Below are 24,795 nucleotides of genomic sequence, written 5' to 3' on the forward strand. Positions count from 1 at the left end.
CCTCTATGGCAGTAACAATGGAAGGCAGGCCCGAGTAGGTTAGGAATCAAGGCAAGGACCCCTGTTAGAAACAGTGAGTATTGGTGTTTCAGAGTAAGGGAGCGCACATGGAAGGCTAGCTTTCAGAAATTTAGGAAATGGAGTAAGATTTGGTGACTGGATGTGAAGGTCGAGAGAAGTTTCAATCCCAGGATTACCTTTGGCACCTGCAGTGATCGCAGGGCCATTCGTTTACCAACAGAAAACATGGTAGGGATGATGTCAGGGGTAAGAGAGGTTGAATTTTTTTGGGGGGGAGGGGATGAAGTCTCACTGTGTCACCCAGGCTGGAGTATAGTGGTGTGATCCCAGCTTACTGCAATTTCTGCCTCCCAGCTTCAAGCGATTCTCCTGCCTCAGCCTCCTGAGTAGCTGGGACTACAGGTGCCCACCACCAAGCCCGGCCAATTTTTTTGTATTTTTAGTAGAGGCGGGGTTTCACCATGTTAGCCAGGATGGTTTTTATCTCCTGACCTCGTGATCTGCCTGAATTCAATGACTGATCCAGTACATCAAATTGTCAGTGGACCATCCACAGGTTTTGTGTCAAGAGCAAGGTGTAGGGTAAAGATCCTGACGTAGCAGTCACTGTTGCATAAGTGACCACTGGAGTTTGCATAGAACGTGAAACTGGTAAGACAAGTAGGTACAGGTGACACAAAAGATTAGAAAGCTTCAAAATAATGAAGAGTAGGCATGGAGATGGGAAAAAATTGACAAAGAAATGGCTCATGTGAGCCAAGGAAATGAAATGTTTTCATCAGAGTATAATGCACAGGGTGTATAAGATTAGGTGAGAAAACTGTACACTGGGTTTGGCAACATGAAGGTATCAGTGCCTTCAGCCAGGCTGATTTTAACGTACTTTAAGGCAATTTTCAACACCCCCCTCAAAAAAATAAACTATAAATATGAATAACATAGCAAAACAGGTCATTAAGCTAGTGCCAGATGATTAATCAATTATATCAGTACCTAATACAGAGTAGGCTCTTGTTTATTGTTGATCTGCACCAAATAGAGAACCTCAGTGCTACATAACTGGAAATTATGTTTTTAAAAAGAAGACAGGTGGGGCAGGTTAGGGGGCTGGTATATGACACTATAAAAATATACACTAGATAAGAAAAAAGTATACAATAGCAGTAGACAAATGCTCACTTTAATCACAATTCTAAATTAATTGTTTTCACATTAACATGGACATTTCAATAAACCAAGAAAAACTGAGTTAAGTATTATATATTTTTGAAGTTAACATGATTTGAAATTTTTTATTAAAAATTGATCAGCAGCTAGTTGAAATTTTCATTATGAATATGAAATATTAATTATTTTTCAACATAAATTGTTTTTTAACATAAATTTAAATCTAAGCTTCCTGAAAAGCTGTATTATCTAATATCACAATAGGGATGACTAAGTGCTTGACAACTGCTTTCTATTTATAGTCTTTTGGATATATACCAAAAGACTATAAATCGTTCTACTATAAGGACACATGTACACGAATGTTCATTGCAGCACTGTTTACAATAGCAAAGACCTGGAATCAACCAAAATGCCCATTGATAATAGACTGGATTGGAAAAATGTGGCACATATACACCATGGAATATTATGCAGCAATCAGAAATGATGAGTTTGTGTCGTTTGTAGGGACATGGATGAATCTGGAGAACGTCATCCTCAGCAAACTGACACAAGAACAGAAAATGAAACACCGCATATTCTCACTCATAGGCGGGTGATGAAAAATGAGAACACATGGACACAGAAAGGGGAGTACCAAACACTGGGGTCTATTGGGGGGAAAAGGGGAGGGCCAGTGGGAGGGGGAGGTGGGGAGGGATAGCCTGGGGAGAAATGCCAAATGTGGGTGAAGGGGAGAAGGAAAGAAAAGCACACTGCCATGTGTGTTCCTACGCAACTGTCTTGCATGCTCTGCTCATGTACCCCAAAACCTAAAATCCAATAAAAAATTAAAAAAAAAAAAAAGAACTTAACAAAAAGTTACTACTTAAAGAAACAGCTTTCCCTTGTTCATATTTACAACAAAAAGGGTAACATTCTCTGCAGAGCTCTCATTTTATCATGAAATGTGGACAATCAGGAACAGGTGGATGCAGTGGCATCAAGAAAAAGAGCACTTCAAAATGTTTCCACTTTTATTAAAGGTTTTGACAATGAAGATTTAATAAAATGTCTTTAAATTCTATTTGCTATAGAATAACCATCTACATAGGAGATGCATGCCATAAAACCACAACCATTTTAGTGTATAAAATATTTCCAAATTCATACTATAAAAAGATTTGGCTAAAATACAAAAAACCTTTGCAATAAAACTGACAAGGTAGCTTCAGTAGCATGTAAGATTTCAGAAATGTCTTCTGAAAAATAAGAATGTTTCCTCTGCCAGATAAAACTGAACAGTTAAGGTGCTATAAACTAGCTAAAGCCAGAAAGGCACATCATGTAACTAGAAAAGAACAGCATGTGATGTGGACTTCCTTCATGTAGAACTGATAGAAAAATAGAATATGCTCTTCACAAGGAAAGGCATGAGAAGACAGTTCTTATAGACAAAACTCTCACTGAAGGCTTGAAGAGCTTTACAGAGAACATAAACCTAAAATAGCTAGAGACCATTTATAGGACATGGTAATGGATTCCTTTATATTACAATACCTGCCTCAAATATAAACACAAATTAAATATAAACACCCTTGTAAAGCTGCGATTCTCTCAACCAAACATTCCTCTGGTACCACACTCAGCTGCTAGTGGCATTCGGATGCAAAGGTTTAACTCGTGCTAATCTGGACAAGCCAAGATGGAGACTCTGATTTGGAGACTTCACAGATACTACTGCCAGTGGGCTGCTGCTATTTCTGCTACCTCCAGATGCCGCTGAAAGGAAACATATGATGTGATGCTGATGATGTCAGAAATCTCTTAACAAAGATTAATTTAACAAACAAGAAGCAAAAAAGAAAAAAGGTAGTTAAGCGTTATTCTCATTATTCTGCTTTCCAGAGCTATCAAACAACAAACTAGATCAAAAGAATGAAATGTGCTAAAGAGCAGAAATAATACATTATTGCCTATTTCCAAACATCCCAGAAGTCAAGGTAATGACACTTAAACTTCACCACGAAAGCTGAAAAAGGAAAGCTGGGAATGAGTAACACTAGTTGTAAAGGCATAAAGAAATGCATAAAATGATAATTTCTAAAGTCAAAGAAAAAGCAAATGCATTTTAAAGGTCCTTCAATTTTTACAAGTAGTCCTTGAATAGTCTAGTTTTCAATTATTACATACCGTTTAAACTGGCAAAAATTGTTTTTATTTACTTATACTAGTTTCATTTATACTATTACCCTAATGTAGCAATTATTTCCATCTATTTCAAAATTATCCACATTAATATTCACAGTTGATGGTGACTGTAGTTGCTCACCTACACAACAGTATTATAAATTTAAAATAAATAATTACATCTGCTACCCTGTAACTCAGACTATACTGCTTTATTGTTTTCTAGTTTGAGAGGTATAAAATAATATTTTATTTTAATTTACACTTCTTTAATTACAAGCGAGTCTGAAATTCTTCCTATTTTCTAGTCATATTAATAGTTCTTGGGGACACTGGTATATTTATGCCACTGGCTGATTTTACTTTTGGGATCTTGGCGGTCTTCTCCAGTTGTATAAGATAGGTAACAAACTGGCAATCTGTGGGCCAAATCTAGCTCTCAGATATATTGTTTGGTTCACATGGTGCTTTAAAAAAAAGTCAACTTACAAAGATTAGCAGATTTCATATTAAAATCTGAATTTCTGGCTACTCTTGAAAACAAAAATCAGATCTAGAAATACCAGGCCCATAATCCTTAATCCTTTATAAGACAGAGCTGAGTAGCAGCTGCTTCCTTCCAAAGGGTTTTTGCTCCTGAGTCTAACAAAATTCCTATTCACCCAAGTCTACTGCATGTGCCCAACTCACCCATTACATCACTTGCCTGACTGCATCACATACTGACTTTATAAGCACTTTGTGCTTTATGATACTAACTCTTTATCCATCATTCTACTGTTTTCTTGTATGTTTTTTATTATGCTCCTTTTAAATTTCTACAGTTATGTCATTTCTTTTACATTTCTTTCATTGGGGAAGCACTAATTATTCTTAGAAATATACTAAGTATTACTCTTTGAATGATATAACATCATTATTTCAGTAATTAATCTTCCCTCCTTTCCTTCTCCAAAGAGCTTTTAGGTCCTCATTAAAAATCTTAGAATTTGTAAACCAGAATGCACGTTAAAAATTACATCTGTTTCCAATATTTCATATGATGAAATTAAGACTCTGTTAGTTAAGTAATCATGCAGCCTCACAGTTCAGGCCTAAAGCTGAATCCTAGTCATCAGGGGAGTGACGACTGTGGATGAATCAAAAAAGGCCACTCAAAAGAAAAACAGGAGTAGAACTGGAAGGGATTAGGAAAGGAGAGGGAACATATGAAGAAAAATATACCAGGCAGAGGAGGGTAAAAAGAGGCCCTGAGAGAGTAAAACATAACATGTTTGAGAGACATAAAGTGTTTCACTGAATAGAGGGTTTCACTGAATTAGAGGGTCCATGGACGAGAGAAAGTAAAGACAAGACTGGTTAGGAAGGCAGCAACAATTTGGGCCTAGATTAGGGTTTTAGTAATGTCAAGAAGGGTGAAGGTTAAAGAATTCTTGAAGGATCAATGAGGCTTGGCTGTGGAGCAAAAGAAAACAAAGAGAAGCAAAATTTGTAAAAGTCAGAGGTTGACTTTGCTAGAGCATTTGCTAAATGCTAGAATTGCCACATATAGATCCCAAGGCTTCAGTCAGATTGTGGAGGTCAAGCAGGTCTTGAGCAAAAGATGTGCTGCCAGAAATACATATATCAGGAATCTCAAATGTTTATACTCTCTAACACTGTAATTATCCTACTAGAAATTTTATCCTAGGAAAATAATCAGTAATGTGCTCAGAGATTCCTAAAATAAGGACATTTGTGCTTATTGCAATCTTACTTATAGCACTAAAAAATCATAAACCTGGATGTCTAATAATAAGGGAATGGTTAAATAAATGTAGCAACCAGAATTTGGTTTTGAAGAATATGTAATAATATAGTGAAATGCTCACACATGACATTTATAACTAGGAAAAAAATTTACCAGTGATAATTTTCCAAGCTACTGCCCTTGATGATAAATATACCATATCTGGTGGGACCCATTTAGGTCTCTTATTTTCAGCTGAAGGACTGCGTATTTGTAATGGTTTCCTAGTGACATCTGAAGAAAGAGAATCCTTTTTTGGCGAGGAATGAGATTCTGATTTGACAGCAGCTGGAGCAGAGTCTATCGAAGTCACTTATTTGAAAAATAAACGTAAAAAAGTTTGTCTTTAGGGAAGAAAAAGTAAGTTTAGCATGTATGTGTAAAAATTATAAAGTTACATAATCATATAAAAATAAACTTATTAATCAACAAACATTTATTGACAGCCTAAGAACAGCCATCTTTTATAAGCATTAATATACCGGGTAGTGGGTGGGCATATCACACACATTACCTTTAACCTTTTACAACAACTCCAATACAGATACTACTCTCCCCACTATCAGAGAAGGAAATAGAGACGTTAAGCAATCTGACTATAGTCTGACAGCTGGTTAAGCGTCTAAGCTTAGAAATCAGATTTTCCTCCAAAGTCCATCCTTATAACCAACCATTACACAATAGTGTCTCATCAGTATTTGTCAGTGAGACCAGGTGTCAAGCTCCAGGGTTACAAACAGTATCATTCGTGGCTCCTGCTCCCAAGGACTTTATGGTCTAGTCACTAGACTCTAGTGGAAAGAACAGGAAAGTAAAGATGTGTAAATTGCAGTGTGGTAAGGGATATGACAGACTCTATAGGTATGCCAAGTAGGGAAGGAAACTACAATCTGGGTGTATGTATTTTGAAGTTAGAAGGAGGTGAGTGAGGATGGTCTGAACCCAATCAAGATTGAAGAGTAAAGGTAAATTGAGGGAAGCTTTCCAGGCAGAGGGAGTACAGTGTGCAAAGATGGAGGATCACCAAGTTCTCGGGCCAGTAGTACTGACTGGTTCAGTATATGGCTGGAGCAGAAATCTCAAGGGTAGGAAAGGTAAGAGACAGATACAGGATATAGATTACTTATGAAAAACCATGTAAAAGAGTCTAGCTAGTCACAATCATGCATACATTTTTCTCAGGAGTGATTTGCATTTTAAAAACATCTTTCTGGTGGTAGTGTAGGAGAAGTAGGTCGCTTAGAAGACTTATGGCAATCAGGTAAGAGGAAATGGGGGCCTACTAAGGTGGAGAATAGAAGGAAAACAGCACATCAGCTATGTTTTAGCAAAAATAGATAGGTGGGAGGCAGCAATGGAGATGAAGAAATAATCCATGACTTGCAAGTTCCTGCCATGGGCACAGGCATGACATGGGCATGACATGCTTGATGGTGCCATTTATCTAGAGAATGAACAGAAGCCTTGAAGTATGTCTGTGTCTGTCTGTCTTTCTTTTTCTTTCTTCATTCTTTCTTTTCTTTTCTCTCTCTCTCTCTCTTTCATGGTGGGGAGGAAGGAGGAAAGGTGGCATATACGTTCTCTTTAAGATAGTGCTTGTTTTGAGATACCTAGGGGTATTTAAATGCATATATGAACATTCTCACCATTTACTCTTCCTAATGTTAAATCTGCATCCTCTAGATCAGCACTGTCTGATGGAAATTTCTGTGATTACAGAGATGTTCTGTGTTTTATGCTGTTCCATATGGTAGCCACTAGCTATACAGAGTTACTGTGCACTTGAAATGTGGCTTGCAAAATGAAGGAACTGTTTTCTAAATTTTACTTAATTTAAATTCACTTATATGTAATATAGCCACACATGCCAGAGGTTACCATATTGGACAGACATTTCTCAACATTATTTCTATCAAGGGAAAATTATAACAAGTGCTGGATACAATTCTCGAAGTTTACCCAATACATTACTAAATACATAAATTTTTCCTAATTCCTAATCCTATCACTTAATGGTTAAATTTTATTTTTAATATTGTATATTAATCTCAGTTGTGAAGCAACTTGCTCCAAGGGATACAGAAAAGATTTTAAATGGCTAATTCCAATTTGGGAACTGAAATTTATTTTTAGTTATCAGTGTGTCTTAGTGAAGAAGCATAAACAAACATCTAAAAAAATACAAAATATATTCATGGTGTTAATAACTTTTTCATATTATAGCTTGTAGTAGGCAGAATACTGGCTCCTCAGACATCTACATCCTCATCACCAGAACGTGTGAATATGCTACCTTCCATGGCAAAGGGACTTTGCAGATGTAATTTAGAATCTTAGATGGGGAAAATTATACTGAATTATTTGGAGGGGCCCAATGTAATCACTGGGGCCCTTATAAGTAAATGTAAGAAGCAAAGTCAGAGTCAAGTAACATGACGTGAGAAAGTCCTTGCCGTTGCTCTGTGACGGTGGAAGGGGCCACAAGCGAAGAAATCCAGGCACCCCCCTAAGGAGCTAGAAGGCAAGAATGTGGATTGTCTCCTAGAGCACAGTCGTACTGACTGCTTGATTTTAGCCCAGTGAGAGCCACTTTTGATGTCTGATACTCAGAACTGCAAAATAACAAATATGTGTTGTTTTAAGACACTACATTTGTGGTAATTTGTTATAACAGTAACAGGAAACTAATATACAGTTTTATCTCTAAAAGCCCTTGTATTTAATATCTAATTGCTGGAACCCATATGAAGTAATCAATTAAAAAAACCACTCTAATTAAAACCTCATTAATTCAGAATACAGGACAGAGAAGAATATAACTCAGTCAGTACTTAATTCTCATTTAATTCTTAGTAAGTATTCAGCAACATGCTCTTTAAGGTGACCGAAGCTCTTATATGTGGCAAAAGAGCTCTCAAATCAGCCTAAGTAAGCACAAAAGCAAAAAATTAGAATCATGCAAACTTCCCTGTTTTGCCTGGAGAAAATGTGGTCCGAGATACAGCTTAGACACTGAATGGACAAACATGGGTTCAAATTCTAGCCCCTCACTTACTAGATGTAAGATTTCCAACAAATTATTGAACCTCTCTGAGACCCAGTCTTTCACTGTAGAATGCAGGTGACAACAGAGAGCGGCCATGAGTACCAAAGCGAGGTCAGGTAATAAGTGCTAGCACAGGCAGTGGACTCTGCATTCTTATCTGCTTGTCACCCTTCTCCACCCCTACCTTCCCTTTACATATTTTAACAAGAAATGAACATTAGGAAAATGTTAAAGAGAAAAAGGCAAAGATAAGAAAAATACAGCAAATAAACCACATACATTGCCTTTATAAAATTAAGTGTTTTGGACCAAGCTTACCCAAAGCATTACATTTGGATTTAGATTTCTTCTCTTTCTTTTCTACTGGGGATTTTACCTTCACTTCTTTCTTTTTAATTTCTTTAACTTTACTTTTTCTCATAGAGAATTCTTCATCCTTATCCTTGCTCTCACCAAAACCAGAATCATCCTCAGAATCTCCACCTAAAACAGAAGATTACATACTTCATCTTTGCTCTAAAAAGTCAGGACTCTGTTGCCTTAACTTTATCCACAGCTTTGGCAGCAGATTTTAGGCACCTTTGTGCTGCACTGTTTCCAGTCGCAGAACACTGCAGCTGACATTGTGGGTGCCTTGGGTTTGAATCCTCGGACAGGTCACTAACTTCATTGAGCCTCAGTTTCCTCACCTAGAAAATGGGGATAACCATAAACCTCCAGCACAGGCTTGTTGTGTGGATTAAATTAGTTAATATATACAAAGCGTTTAGAATAACATCTGGCATATACCAAGCAAAATATAATTGTTTGCTATTACCATTATCACTATAAATTTCCCATCAGTAATCTTTACTTCAGATTTTAGCACTTTAACTCAGTAACTTTGGAAAAGAATGGTAGGGTATGACAATGCTAATCTTTCAAAACAATGCATTTATGTTAAGAGTGAGCCTTCCCTTAATCACATAAATTTTAACATTCTGGAATAGACCAATTGAGAATTGAGATAACCATACACAACAATCTTAACAGATAATCCTAGAGCTGATTTCATTTGGGACAAACTTTTATTTCTCAAAAAGGCTTTTCTGCCCTTCCTAAGAAAAAAATAAGTCAGTGATCTAATTTTGAAAGTGCTACAGATGCACTGGAAAAAACATGTCCTAATCTGATAGTTAAGCAATTATCATTCTATTTTTTGAGGAGGTTAGGATCAGAAAACCATTCCTTGTAAATAAACTCTGAAAACTAAGTGTAAATAGGGCTAGTCCTATATTCATATAAAACTTTCTTACATTTTTAATAGTATGAACATGCTTATTGCAGAAAATACTTAAAGCAAAAAATGTATAAAATAAAAAATAAACAGTACATGCTTATTGTAAAAAATGTAGACCATACAAAACTTTATTAAAGAAAATCTACTGTCATCTCGCCACTCAGAGATAGCCGCTATTATCCCCACATACTAATATCAACCTATCTATATGAAATAATCTCTGTGAAATAAAAATCACCTAAAATTTAAAAACCTATACCACAGTAGACAGTAATAAACCACCACCCAGATCCAACAGTTGTCAACATTTTGCTCCATTTGTTTCATCCATCTCTCTTTTCTTCTTCTCTTCTCTTCCCTTTTTGTAGTTTATTAAAATAAATCCAAGGTATCATGTCATTACATTCCTACATACTTTAGAATGTATCTCTAAAAAAATGAGCATTTTCTTACATAACAATACCATTGCCACATCTAGCAATACTAACAGTAGTTTCTTGGTATCATCTTCTATTCAGTCTGTATTAATCTCTTTTAATATAGAGCAGTATTTTTTCCCTGTCTTCCCTGACTTGCTGAAGCAGTTGGGTCAATTGTCCTGCAGACTCTCCTAAGTTCTGGATTTGTCTGATTTCTTGCTCATGGTGTCGTTTAACTTATTCCTGCTTTTTTTTTTGAGATGAAGTCGTACTCTGTCACCCAGGCCAGAGTGCAGTGGCATGATCTTGGCTTACTGCAACCTCTGCCTCCCAGGTTCAAGCAATTCTCCTGCCTCAGCTTCCTGAGTAGCTGGGATTACAGGCATGTACCAACATGCCCAGATAATTTTTGTATTTTAGTAGAGATGGGGTTTCACCATGTTGGGCAGGCTAGTCTTGAACTTCTGACCTCCAGTGATCCACCCAACTCAGCCGCCTAAGGTGCTGGGATTATGGGCATGAGCCACTGTGCCCAGCCATATTCTTGTATTTTATGTGAGCTGGAATTCTGCTCTCAAGGCTTGACTGGATTCAGGCTCACCTTTTGTTTTGGCAAGAATGTACTTCATAGCTCTGTACTTCATATTACATCATATCCGAAGTCATAAAATGTGTGGCTGTCCCTGTTTTAGGTGGTTCAGTTGATGCCAGCCTGAATTTACCATTGTAAAGATCCTCATCAACCTTCCACTAATGACCTTTACCTAAATCAACAATGTCATTTATGGGCTGGGCACTGTGGTTCACACCCGTAATCCCAACACTTTGGTAGACCAAAGTGGATCACTGGAGGTCAGGAGTTCAAGACCAGCCTGACCAACATAGCAAAACCCCATCTCTACTAAAAATACAAAAATTAGCTGGGGTGTGGTGACACATGCCTGTAGTCCCAGCTCGGATGCTGAAGCAAGAGAATTGCTTAAACCTAAGAGGTGGAGGCTGCAGTCAGCCGAGATCGTGCCACTGCACTCAGCCTGCACGACAGAGCAACACTCTATCTCAAAAAACAGAACAAAAAAAGAACAAAAAACAATGTCATTATGATCTCCAAATTGCAATTTCCTTATTCTATCATTGTTCCCACACAAAAATTTAAAAATAGAGTAATCAACTCACATACTTACATAATGGTTACTGTGCTATACAGAATTAGCCCAAAATAGGCCAGCAGATCACATGAAGCCTGTTATAAATTTAGCGTGAAAATTCAAGGAATCCCAAGAGCCTTCAAAGAGGTTCAAAGAGGGTAAGTAGTGAAGGAAGTTTCCCCTAATTCTCAGAATAGATAATGTAGAACAAAACTTTCTGTGTATCCCACTGTTCTGATATTGCATGTGTTCCGTAACTTAGAAGTCTTAAGGATTCTTTTCTTGGCCCTAGAGGATAAATAGTAGAAGCTGGCTACATTTCTGTTTAACTAGCTTGTTCAGAAATGGGGTCCAACTAATCTTTGTTAGTCAACTGAGAAAGCAATTTAAATAAAATTAGAGATGGGGAGTTGGAGTTCCCAAAATTCCAAGTCATTAGCATCCCATAGAGGAAAATCTGGAAGGCTCAAACACGTCAGTTATGGATTTTGGGAATCATTAGAGAAAAGACTTATCTTCTCTGCAATTTTCTCTTTTCTTTCATTAATGAAGGTCACACATGGTCCTTTCTATTCTCATCCAGGGCAAGTGAATGCAGGGGGAAAACTAAAATGTCACTTTGGGGGCTATTTCCACTTCTTGGCTATTATGAATAATGCTGCTATGAACATGGGTATGCAAATATCTCTCTCAGATCCTGCTTTCAATTACTTTGGATATATGAATATCCCTTATCTGAAGTGCTTGGGATCAGATATGTTTCAGAGTTCAGAATTCTTTTGGATTTTGGAACATTTGCTTTATATCCAGTTGGGCATTCTAACTGCAGAAATCCAAAATGCTCAAATGAGTATTTCCTTGAGCATCATGTTGGCAATCAAAAAGTGTCTTTACATTTTCCTGTCTCTCAGGTCCTCCCGAAGTAAAATAAATGCAAAACACTCTTTTTTTTTAAAATTTTTTATTGGATTATAGGTTTTGGGGTACATGAGCAGAGCATGCAAGACAGTTGTGTAGGTACACACATGGCAGTGTGCTTTGCTTTTCTTCTCCCCTTCACCCACATTTGGCATTTCTCCCCAGGCTATCCCTCCCCACCTCCCCCTTAGCATTTCCTTTGTTCCACAAGGAGAGGAGCTGTTTGTTTTGTTCACTATTGTATCCCTAGAATCTAGAATATAGTGCACACAGAAAACACTCAAATATTATTTGAATAGGTGATGATGAACAAATCTTTTATTGTTCATTGATAGTATATCAAAATCTAAAATAAGGTATCTGATTTGGCCTAAATTTATGAATTTATTAATTTGAATTTTTAATTACTGTATCTCTGTCAAGGTCATTACACTTTCGATTTGCCCAATTTCTAAATGAGTCTAAAAACCATCATAATAAATTATAGCTTTCATATCACTTCTGCCTCAGAATAATTCATGAATTTCTACTATCTATAGATAAAAAAGTCTAGACTTCTTAGAGTACTTCTGAGACTCTCCGTGATTAGTACCAGCCTCCCTCTTGAGCTTCTTCCATGTTCGTCCCAGCAAGCCTCACTCAACTTCTGTATGAGCATTTGTCTCTTCCATGGGTAATGCCTTTCTATCAGTCAGAAATGCTACTTTACACCTTTAGTTTGTTGAAATGCTACTCATTTTTCAAGGCATAGCTTAAAGGTTAACTCCTAGAAAAAACTTTTTCCCCAAATGTTACCACTGAATTTAACTGTTCTGTGTGTCCCTGAAGTTTGCACACCCCAAAGGTTTAACACAATGCTTTGCATAATTAATGGCTTCCAAGAACTTTTTGGACTGAATTCCCATAGAATTAATTTTGAAGCAGGATAAAACCTACCAGATGCAAAGTCTGGTTCAGTATCATTAGCACTATCACCATCACTGCCTTCCAGAAGAATCTTCCTCTGCTGTACTGCAGCTTTAGATGCTGCTTTTCTTTTCCCTTGAACACCACCAACATCATCTTCCACAGTAATCTTATCCAAATCTTCAGGAGAGGCATAAAAATCAAAGGAAAACTTTCTGTGACAGCTGATATTTCAAGAACTGCAGAGCAAACTCTATTATAGCTATTGTTTTTATTCACCTGGGTTCACCCCTCCCCTGCTTCTAGTAATAAGGCTATTTACTAGCCCAATCTGGGTCAACCATTCTGCATCAGCACCCTGGGAACAAACTTTAGTTTTAGGGATAAATCCAAGACCCAAACAGAGATAATCTTTCCCCCAAAATTTTCAAACTAGCACTAGGAAGATGCAGCCCCTTTCTTCAAAGATCAGTTGCTCCAACTAGAAGCCATGGGTAGTTATGACCCTTCAGGGAAGAATGTGTGTCTGCAGTACGAGAGAATAGAATAAAATGCAAAGAAATAAAGGCCATGACATCAAGAGAGCCTTGACAAATTTCAAGAACTTGTTTCTAGCCACAATTTCATCAATTTAAACAAAAGTCAGAAAAACAGCATTGTTGATTAAAAAATTATTATTAATTTCACTTACCTAAATAATCACTGGCTACACTGCAATTAGAGATATGAGGAGACTTATTCATTGCTTCTATTTTACTGTTGACATGTTTTTCAGCACCTAAATATAATGAATAAGGAAGAAAATTCAGGTATATCTCAATCAAATAATGTCTAGAAATAGAAAAATTAGTACTAAAATGTAATAGCATTTTGATATAGATAAATGATCCCAAACTCGAACTAGCAGAATAATTTTATCTGGAGAGGTTAACATGACAGGTCATAAGTCTGGGCTCTGAAATCTAACATACTTAGGTTTAAATTCAGGCTCTACCATGTAAACTGGCTATATGACCATGGGCAAGTTGCTTATCCTAAAACTTCATGAGGAAGATCTATAACATGGAGATAAAAATAGTATCTCACATAGTGGTATTACAGAAGACTAAACGTGGATCTCACATGGAAATTGCTTATTCTTGTGTCCAATGCACAGGAAATGGTCATTCGATATTAACTATCAATTCTGTGTAGGCAAATCCATGCTTTTACTAACCTAAGAACTCACCAATCATTATAATAACCTTAAAAAATCCAAAGCATTTTAAGAGGACTTTAAGACATTATAATTGGTACTATTAAATTCCAATGCTACAAAGTGGATTATTTAATAAGAAGTAGTATAATATTAATACTTCTAAGGAACTCCCCTTATACATTCTATAATGTCTTAAAAGAAAGAGATGAATTTCAGTGCCTCAATTTTAAATGTAATTCATGATTACATTGTGATGTAATTCTCTTTTGATGTTTCTTTGATTCTTGGTTACTAAAAGTCTTCCTAATCAAACTCTCATTTCTTTTTAAAGAGAAGGCAGCCAGGCAAGGTGACTCTCGCCTGTAATTCCAGCACTTTGGGAGGCTGAGGCTAGAAGACTGCTTGAGGCTGTGAGTTTGAGGTCAGTATGAGCAACATATTGAGACACCTCTCTACAAAATAAGAAATAGCCAGGCATGGTAGCACATGCCTGTAGTCCCAGCTACTCAGGAGGCTGAGGCAGGAGGATTGCTTGAGCCCAGGAGGTCAAGGTTATACTAAGCCATGATCATGCCACTGTATTATTGTCTGGGTGACAAGAGCGAGACCCTGTCTCAAATAAATAAATAAATAAGGAGGCAGTACTGATTTAGAAAACAAAGAAAAAAAGACACACATACATCCCTAAATAAGATAATAAGCTAAAATATCCCCCAACATAAAAACTTGAAGCCAAAAAGCATTTAAGCAGTTTGAGTATTTTTTTCAGAAATAATGTTTTCTGCCTCTCTAGAATATTAATATATGATCTGCTGCATAGTTGCCAAAAAAATCAAAGGAGAAAACCAACAGAGAAATCCAGAAGCCACCTCTTAAGTCTACTGAGCTTGCTAACCAAATCAATAACTATGATCATTGTAAGTATTATAAATTACCATGTTTAAGGCATGTTCAACTGATCTGGAAAAAAAGGACATGGACTGTTAGGACTGTAAAGAACAATTCGTTTGATGGAGAAATTAAATGTTCACTGTATACTAACACACAATTTGAACATTCAGACTCATAGTCCATGTCCTCAAGCTTACTCTGGGTGTTAAGCAGAGATGTATGTCTGTATGAGATTTAGGCAGCTGAATTTAGAACTGAATCCAGTTGTACCCTCTGCAAATGGATCTATTTATAGTGCGAAGTAGTTATATTTTACTCTTTCTTCTGTGAAGGCACACCCAAAGAAATAGTTATAAAAGCATTAAGAAGGTTTTAAAGGGAGATATATAGAAAATAAAGTTACTTTTATCTTGAGACTTCTGCACATTAGTGGTGACTGTTGGAGTTCCTTCACTGATAAAGCTAGTGCAAAAGCTCTCTGGGAGAGCTTGTCATCGAAAGCCATCCTAAAATAGACACAAATAATAATGAGTTTTTCAAAATATCAGTCTCAACTAAAGAGCAAAGTTCGAGATTTTCCTAAATTATTATTTAAGAATTGCTAACTTCACAAAAATGTTTTTAAACAATCATTATCACTAATAGACCTTTGATGATAAGACTCTAAAATGTCACTATGTCATGTTATATACAGAACAAGAAGTCTAAATTGGGAGGAGCATGTGCCTCTGCAGTGACAGTTCCCTTTCATTGTAATGTGTCACCTTACTATCAGGTCTGTCCAGGTGGGAAGCACTTACTCAACCCAAAACAGACTTGGTCCAAACATCACTTCCACTTAGAACTCTTCCTTGACCTCATCCACTTCCCTTTAGCAGATATTATGGCTCCTATGTTAAAATTATTATTATTTTTTAACATCTGTTCCTCCCAACACAGACTTTAACAAATATTTTACCATCACTTACTTTATACAAGGCACTACACTAGCTGGAATACTAAAAGTACCTTCAAGAAGTCTGCAATTTAAGGAGGAGGGTGAAGAAATAAGACATGCTAATAATTATCCTATAAAAGGCAGATTATAGTAAGTCCTATTCAAATTGGTCAAAAATGCTGTGGAGTATAAAAGGAAAAAAACATCAAAGAAAGCAAGATAAGGAAAAATTACATAAAGGAGGAAGCACTGAGATGTACCTTAAATAATTAGTTGTTTTAGAATAACAGTTTTCTTGAGATATAATTCACATATCATAAAGTTTACCTTTTAAAGTGTGTAATTCAGCAGTTTTTTAGTATATTCAGAGAGTTGTAAAACTACCATCACTATCTAATTTCAGAACATCATTACCCCAAAAAGAAACCCCATGCCCATGCATTCACTTCCTGTTTACCCTCCCAGCTCCTAGCAACCATTAATCTACTTTCTGTTTCTATGAATTTGCCTATTCTGAACATTCCATGCAAATGAAATCATAGAATATGTGGCCTGTACATCTAGCTTCTTTCACTCAGAATCATGTTTTCAGGATTCATCCACATTGCAGTATATATCAGTTATTGGCAGTCATTTCTTTCTATGGCTGAATAATATTCTGTTTTGTAAATACCACATTTTACTTTCCATTCATTAGCAGATAAGACATTTGGATTGCCTCCATTTTTTTTTTAGCTATTATGAATAATGTTGCTCTGAACATTCATGTACAGGCTTTTGTGTGGGCATATGTTTTCCTTTCTCTTGGATACATACCTAGGCCGGATCATATAATAACTCTATGTTTAATATTTTTGAGGAACTGCTAAGCCATTTTCCAATTTGACTATACCATTTTACATTCCCACCAACAATATATGAGAGTTCAAATTTCTCCATATTCTTGTCTTTTTTGTTAAGTCATCTAGTGGGTAGGAAGTATTATCTCATTCTGATTTTGATTTGCATTGCCCTCACAGCTAATGATGTTGAGCATCTTTTTCGTGTGTTTACTGCTTATTTGTGAATCTTCTCTGGAGAAAGTCTATGCAAATCTTTTGCATATTTTAAATTGTGTTGTTAGTCTTTTTACTGTTGAGTTTTAAGAGTACTGTATATACTCGGGATATAGTTCGTTATCAGTTATCTGATTTATAAATATTTTCTGCCATGTGTGGGTTCCTTTTTCAATGTATTTAAAATGCAATACAAGAAACTCAAAAACAAAAACCAAAAAAGAGCATGACATGAGGTAAGTTTCTCCATGCTAACTAACTCTTCATAGAGAAACTTGTAGCGGTAAAACATTATGCCATGTTCCATTTGTTAGTATTCCTCTTCTGTCCATCTCTTCTCCATACTGCAAGTTTTGGGTCTCTAAGGACGTCCTTCACTCCTTTCTCCCTCTTGGCACTATCTAATGAAATTCCATGATTAGTCCAGAAACTATGGGAACTTATGACTGCTGGACAAATCTTAGAAACATAGGGAGAAGACATCTTTTTCTGCAAAAAAAAAAAAAAAAAATACATGGAAGCTGTCCTCGCAAATGTCGTTTTTAAGAAAGTAGTCTTGTATGATTTGAGGACTTCAGAGACAAGTGCTGGGTCCTGTCAAAACCAATCATAACTTCTAAATTCCACAGTCATTATCGTTTTAATATTTAAATAGTATTTCCTTATATGTTTGTGAATTTCTTTTTTAAGTCAGAAAGCCAGAAAAAAATTAACAATACATCCTGTTTTCTGACATGCACCTAGTAAAATAAGACCTATGACTGTTCAAGTTCTAATTTAAATCAAGGGTTTGAATCTGGGTCTCTTTAAAATTAACACACCTAATATCATATATTTACTGTATGTCTTACCTCTCACCTTTTTTTAGGGGTTTTCTCTCATACTGGGATTTCTTCTTTCTGGAGATTGTTCAAGTTACGTTTTGGTTTATCTTGTTTTAACTCCTTAGGTGTTGTTTTGGATTTCTTGTTTAAAGGTACAGTTGCAGAAACAAAATCATCTATTGATGTGTGAATTAAAATCAAAAGAAAAAGATTATTTTCTTAGTAAATGAAATTAATTACACTGTGTGTTCAAGTTTTTATAGGCTAGGCAAATTGTTTAATTTCCACAATTTAAAAATCATTGTTAGTATTCTGTTTATCTTTATTCTTATTCATCTATTTAGACTTTTCTTTGTTTTGGTGGCCTTTATATTTAAAAATATCAGTCTATCAAAAACCAATTCACTAAAAACTGCAAAAGCAATTAAGACAGCATAGAAATGTCAAAGAAAAAATGATTAAAAACCTGTAAAGCCGTTAGAAAAATTATAGAATTTAATCACATTGAGAAATGGAAATAACTTATTTTTTATGGGAACTTCACAATGTAATCAAATATCTTCTTTCAAAGACCATTACCTGGGCCAGGCACGGTGGCTCACGCTTGTAATCCCAGCACTTTGGGAGGCCAAGGTGGGTGGATGACTTGAGGTCAAGAGTTCAAGACCAGCCTGGCCAACATGGTGAAACCCTGTCTCTACTAAAAAATATAAAAATTAGCCATGCGTGGTGGTGGATGCCTGTAATCCCAGCTACTCAGGAGGCTGAGGCAGGGGAATCACCTGAACCTGGGAGGCGGAGGTTGCATTGAGCCGAGATTGTACCATTGCTCTCCAGCCTGGGTAACAAGAGTGAGACTGTCTCAAAAAAAGAAAAAAAGAAAATGTCCATTACCTATTTCTAGTATATTAACCATGCTAGAGAAAATAAGAAGCAACATGGGGGAAGAGAAAATAGCTCCTATTTGAGGATTTTTGCAATAGTAGTATTTTGTCTTTCCATAACAATCTTCCTATGACCCTACCACAGTAACTTCTTATTTTCTGGCAAAAGAATGTTCTTTTCCAGTCAATTACTGTTTCTCACAGGTTTTTCTGTCCTACCAATCCTCAGAACTGTTGTAGTTCTTCTCTTGACTGTCAACAAAAAACTGCTGTGGCTTTTCAACACGTACACAACACATACATGCATACCTTCAGGGTCTATGTAGTCTTAATTACATGCTTAGCAAGCATTAATACTTGTTGTCTCATATGCTTCCCCATAAATAGGATAATTTATGACTCCCTCCACCTGCTGCCACCCCCACCTACTACACACCTGGCAGTTTATAAGTATCTGGTGACACACTGTTACTTATAAACTAATAATAAAAGCTAGAGGTTGTATTCTATACTTTTTTCCCAAGTGGCAGATACAGTTAAGGCTGTGCTCTAGGCAAAAACAGACTGCTTCAAACCAAAGACTTACTAAATCTTTGACTTACAGAAAACTCTACTGGTCTAAGAAAGAAATATTAAATCCATTTCAACGTATAACATAATCTAATGCAATGTTAGATATAATGAATATAATGAATGTCTCAACTTTCCAATCATAGCAGAGTCAAGTAAACATATGGGACTAATGTTCAAAAGGCATAAGCCTAACCTTTCTTCAAGGTCTTGTTTTATGTTACAATTAATAGAGATTCTTTGGGGATGAGACAGGAGACAAACCTCAATGTGATAACTATAGATCTAGAGTAGTTCAGATCTAAAAAGACTTTTCACCTGGCCCTGTTCATTTATCACTTACCAACATAATCTTTTTCAGTGTAATTATCAGCATAATTATCCAAAATGCTTATAAAACTATCTTTCCAGACCTACCTCATATGCAATTGGGCAGCTCAGTCAGTATTTGAGCTATCTATGTCATATAAATTCTGAGGAAATTAGTTTCCAAATCTTTAAAACAAAAATAAGAAGCTTTACTTACCATCACTGTCAGAGTTGTCAAACTGTGAGTAATTGACTGGTTTCTTATGTCTGTGACAAAAACAGAATTTTCTCATTAACACAAATGTTAATTTCTCACCTCTATTACTTAAGGCTATTAACAGTCTTGAATAAATGAAAATGTGTTTAGGTTCTCGTAAGAACATTTAAATCTAAAACATGATTTGTATTTTACTGCAGGGATTTATCATTAGCTAAAATAGTTACAACTATACCTGATATATCTGGGTATTGTTGGCTTTTCAATTATATGATAAAGGAAAAAAATTCAGATAACTTATTAAGTAAGAATAATCCATATAATTAACACTTATAATTTCTATACTGTTTAATTGCTATTGGGCATTTCTAAGTTCCCGTTGTTTGTGTTCTTCTGTTTTGTGTGTGCATTCTATCTTCCCTACTGATTACAAATTTCTTGACACTAAAAGCTACTTTCTTTTTTTATCAATCTCTCCACAATACCAAATAATGTTTTTATGCAATGGACACTTAAAAATGGTGAGTGACCTTGTTCCTCCCACCTAAGATGAATCTTTATACAGGCTAAGTATTCCTCACCTGAAATGCAAATGCTTGGAACCAGAAATGTTTTGAATTTTGGATTTTTTCAGAGTTTGGAATATTTGCATTATAAACTTACCAGTTGAACATCCCAAATCTGAAAATCTAAAATCTGAAATGTTCCAATGTATATTTCCTTTGAGTGTCATGTAGGTACTCCAAAAGCTTCAAATTTTTTAGCATTTCAAATTTGGGATATTCAACCTGTACTACTTTAGAGGACATTAGAAGAAAATGATATTCGAAGTGAAAAATAATTTTCTTCCTCCCTCCTCTAGGCACTAGGCACGTATAATGTTTTTCTAGTTTTTATTTCTATCTTTTGCCAAATGTCCAAATGTGAATAACCTAATTTGTCAGCTGTTTGTTCTTTCAAGTAAAAATAATGTTCTATGAGAAAGATAAGCTCAGCTCACAACCGAAACAATCTCACAAGTGCTTTTCCTTGAGATAACTAGCATGCATCAGTATGTAGAAGTGCTTATGTATACTTCCCATTTTTTCACACAAAATAATAAAAAATACACTCACATTACTCTTCTTCAGAGTTAAAGAATTTAGAGCTGAATAAGATATGAAAACCCCTTTAGAAATTCTGAACTCTAATAATAGTAAAATAAAATCAGCCTATTTTTAAAAAGTATACTCAGGGGTTCAGCTATAATGAATATAATAATTTTCACTACTTCATCAAGCATATTCTTAACTGAATTTTTTTTTACTCTTGAGAGTATGGCAGTAAACAATGCAGAGACTAGTAGTACAATTTGCTGTCACTGCCTTAATTGTTCTGAGGTGCCAGCAGTTTTATCATCACCGCAGCGCAAATGACAAAAGTGATGAAAAAGGCAAATCATATCTTAGTATTGTTATAAAGAATTTTGATCTCATAGACCTCTAGAGAAATTTCCAGGGACTCCCAGAAGTCTGCAGAACATACTTTAACAACTGCTGTTCCATACAATGGGATTATGACTTCGCTGCCTGAATGCTTAAAGCCCATTTCAAATTCAACATGTTCAAAACAGAAATCTTGATCCCTCACACCTTTTGACCCATTCATTCCTTTTCCTAGTCTTCCTTATCTTAATTAATACAAAGATCATCCATTCTGTACCTCAAGCCAAAACTACTGTGGAGTCATCTCTGATTCTTTCCCTGACCTGTGCATCTACTTCATTGGCAAGTTCTGTCTGCAGTGCCTCAAAAACACATCTCAAATTCATCTGTTCCGTTCCATGTCCACTGATGATACCCTATCCCAAACTGCTCTCCAATGATATAATAGCCTGATTTTCCTGCTCCCATTCTGGTCACCCCATCATCCATCATTTATTCTCCAAAAGCAGCCAGTGACCTTTATAAAAGCAAACTTAGATTTCTCTCCCCTACTTAAAACCGTCCACTGACTTCCCATTGACTTAAAACAAAACCTAAACTCCTTTCTAAGACTTACAAGACCCTATCTGTTCTGGCACGTATTTTTCTGGCCCAATCCCCTACAATTCTCCCCACTGCTTGTTAATCCTACAGCTTTAGACTGTCCCTAAAACATAGTCAAGTATGGGGCTTTGGCTCCTCTTCCCTCTACCCTGATTCATGACTCAGTGCATGTATTATCGCCTCAGAGAGGCACAAAATAACTACTATATTTAAAGTAGTGCTTTGCTCCTTTGCACTCTATCATATTTCGATGCTTATTTTTGGCCCCTAACCTCACCTCCCAGTAGAATGTAACCTCCAGCAATTCATACATTATAGAAATAAATATGTTCAATAACTTTACTAAGAATGGCTAATCGTAGGCTTCCATGGTACTCAGCTGTAAATAGAGGAATCGTTTCTAATACTGTAATGGAAAGCACAGGCGATCTGCAGTGTGATGAGTTAGGTTTGAGTACTGCCCTGCCACTTACTGGGCAGTATGACTCAGGTAACTTACTCTCTATACGTAGAAATGTTAAATCAATAAAACAGGAATGTTTACTCTTTCTATATTAAATAACTACAGTGATGAACAACTAAAATAACACAAAATTGGGCGCTCGGTGAAATGTAAAGTGCTGTTCAAACGCTAACATTACAAGGTCTTGATAAAAGAAACTGCAATGGCTGGTTGAAGGAAGGCAAAGAGAAGGAAAAAGCTACGATGCTAGGATACTTCTGAGCAACAGGTATCACTGGAGACTGAATTCTCGATAACCGGCCATCCTACCCCTACCACCGCTGCAATCTGAACTTAGTCGGTCCTTTTCCCTTAGTCTCATGTATTGCCCCTAAGTTTTCTTCCCACCCCCACCGAATGTCAGGAACTACCCACCTTACAGGCCGCACCATGATCCCTTTCAAGACTTGATATTTACAGTTCTCAAGTTCTTGTTGGTTGCAGTAGCGGTTTCAACTGCTGCTCAAAACCAGACATCGGTACCCTCTGCCCCCTGCTACCCGTCGTCCAATCACCACCAGCCATGCTTGAAGGATGCACAAGCGCAGTTAGGAAAGCGAATTTGCTCCCGCCCTTCCAATGCACCACTTTTCCGTATCCGGTCCACCAGAGCCGAGTTTGTGCTTTGTCTCTGCACTTTCGTCACAATGGCGGGTTTTTGTTGTCTCTGAAATACAGAATAACAGTAGAAATACATTTTCTTGCACTTTTAAAATGGTTAAATTGAATCAGGTTGGAAAAAGGGGCACTTGGACTGAGACATTTTCTACAAGATGCCAGGAACTAGAAAATAATGTGGCAAATCTGCGGTGGCGGATCCGCGGGCTGTAAAAATAAGTCAGTAAACCACCTGGTTTCCTGGGGCTAGACAACTTGACAGCTCGAATGAACGGACGGCTCAGGACTTCGGAACTAGGTGAGGTAAGCCCAGAACCGAGAGTGAGGAAGCCCTTTCAGACTGACTCCCGTTGCAGAGGGGTTAGTCTCCTCACCCAGCTGACGTTCCTTAGCTCGACCATCTGCCTTCCTTTTCCCTGACTAATGTGAGCCTCACAGCCTCTGCTCTGTTGGCTTTGGTCCAGCCCTCCTCTCAGCCCATTTTCTTATGGGAAACCTTCCTAGATTTCATGGTTCCTAAAACTGACACAAAGCTCTGGATAGACCATAAGTCTTAAAAAGAGTGAGAGGAGAAAGCACTAAAATTATCGGTTTCTTGAAACACACGTCTATATGTTGAACCAGAGCTTTTGTGTCTGGTTCAACTTCACTTCAAGAAGACTGTTTTCTAGCAAAAGTAAAAAATAGAGCATGATAAGTGCCACGATTCAAATAAATCCAGACTAATCTGAGAGCCTGTTGGGACTCAATCCAGTTTTAGGGAGTTCAATAAGTCTTCCGAGGGGCTAAACTGGGACCTGAAGAATTAGCAGTTGCTATCCAAGGAAATTAAGATTAGTGTTAAGAGTGCTCTAGGCAGAGGAAAAGACATTCAAAAAGATTTGGCATGGAAAGAAAAGTTTGGTATTGACAGAAGTTCTGAAGGGCTGGAAAATAAAATTTGTGAATTTGTGTGTTAGGAAGGAGAGGTGCAGTTTCTGAGAGAAGAGCGGAAATACAAGTAGGGGCATTGTAAACTGGCGTAAGGAGTTTACATTTTATCCTAAGACCAATGGAATGTCATAAAAAGTTTTTAAGCAGATGAACAACATGATCAGATAAGTAGATTCCTTTTTTAAAAGGAGATTATGGGCCAGGCGCGGTGGCTCACGCCTGTAATCCCAGCACTTTGAGAGGCCGAGGCGGGTGGATTGCGTGAGGTCAAGAGTTCGAGGCCAGTTTGGCCAACCTGGTGAAACGCCGTCTCTACTAAAAATACAAAAAAATTAGCCGGGCGTGGTGGCCTACGCCTGTAATCCCAGCTACTCAGGAGGCTGAGGCAGGGGAATTGCTTGAACCAGGGAGGTGGAAGTTGCAGTGAGCCAAGATCGCACCACTGCACTCCAGCCTGGGCGACCGAGGGAGACTCTGTTTCAGAAAAATAAATAAAATTAAATTGGGCACGGTGGTTCAAGCCTGAAATCCCAGCACTTTGGGAAGCCAAGGCGGGTGGATCACGAGGTCAAGAGATCAAGACCATCCTGGTCAACATGGTGAAACCCTTTCTCTACAAAAAATACAAAAAATTAGCTGGGCATGGTGGTGCATGCCTGTAATCCCAGCTACTCAGGAGGCTGAGGCAGGAGAATTGTCTGAACCCAGGAGATGGAGGTTGCAGTGAGCTGAGATCACGCCATTGCACTCCAGCCTGGGTAACGAGAGCGAAACTCCATCTCAATAAATAAATAAATAAATAAAATAAGATTACTATAACTTCAGTGTAGAAAATAATGTAATAACTTATTTGATAGAGAAAGCCTAGCCATAGGGAGTCCAGTTACAAGGCTGATGAATAAATAAATTTTTAATCAGTGTTGATTCTTACCGCCTTTAACTAGATTTTCTTTCTTAATAGTGTC

At 36.9% G+C, this 24,795-nt stretch overlaps 1 pseudogene across 1 annotated transcript; it reads right to left on the reverse strand.

The window, feature by feature from the left end:
- Nucleotides 1–1,688: 1,688 nt before the first annotated feature.
- Nucleotides 1,689–22,815, reverse strand: LOC144577755 (RAD51-associated protein 1-like; annotated as a pseudogene). The gene is made up of 9 exons (XR_013522293.1): nucleotides 22,655–22,815; nucleotides 19,751–19,800; nucleotides 17,805–17,946; nucleotides 15,358–15,460; nucleotides 13,557–13,643; nucleotides 12,896–13,045; nucleotides 8,514–8,678; nucleotides 5,264–5,461; nucleotides 1,689–2,952 (listed from the first exon to the last, which is right to left on the reverse strand). The product of XR_013522293.1 is annotated as an RAD51-associated protein 1-like (transcript).
- Between the last annotated feature and the right edge of the window lie 1,980 nt (nucleotides 22,816–24,795).

The sequence above is a fragment of the Callithrix jacchus genome, chromosome 9 (genome assembly GCF_049354715.1).
Source record: "Callithrix jacchus isolate 240 chromosome 9, calJac240_pri, whole genome shotgun sequence".
Classification (NCBI taxonomy): Eukaryota; Metazoa; Chordata; class Mammalia; order Primates; family Cebidae; genus Callithrix; species Callithrix jacchus.